Raw genomic sequence first — 251 nt, 5'->3', positions numbered from 1 at the left:
CCTTCCCCCCCCCCCCCCCCCCCCCCCCCCCTCCCCGCCGGCCCCCCTCCGGGGCCCCGCCCCCCCCCCCCCCCCCCCGTGGCTCTACTGGGGCTATGCTCCCCCCCATACCCCTGGGGGAGCTCCAGCCCTCTAGCCCTCCCCCCGTGGCTCTATTGGGGCCCAGCCCCCCCATACTCCTGGGCGAGCTCTAAGGGGGCCCAGCCCCCTAGCTCCCCCTATGACTCTATTGGGGCCCAGCCCCCCCATAC

This window comes from Terrapene carolina, unplaced genomic scaffold (genome assembly GCF_002925995.2).
Source record: "Terrapene carolina triunguis isolate 2854851 unplaced genomic scaffold, T_m_triunguis-2.0 Scaffold275, whole genome shotgun sequence".
Lineage (NCBI taxonomy): Eukaryota > Metazoa > Chordata > Testudines > Emydidae > Terrapene > Terrapene triunguis.
The sequence above is the reverse complement of the archived record's forward strand: the minus strand, read 5'-3'. Positions refer to the sequence as shown.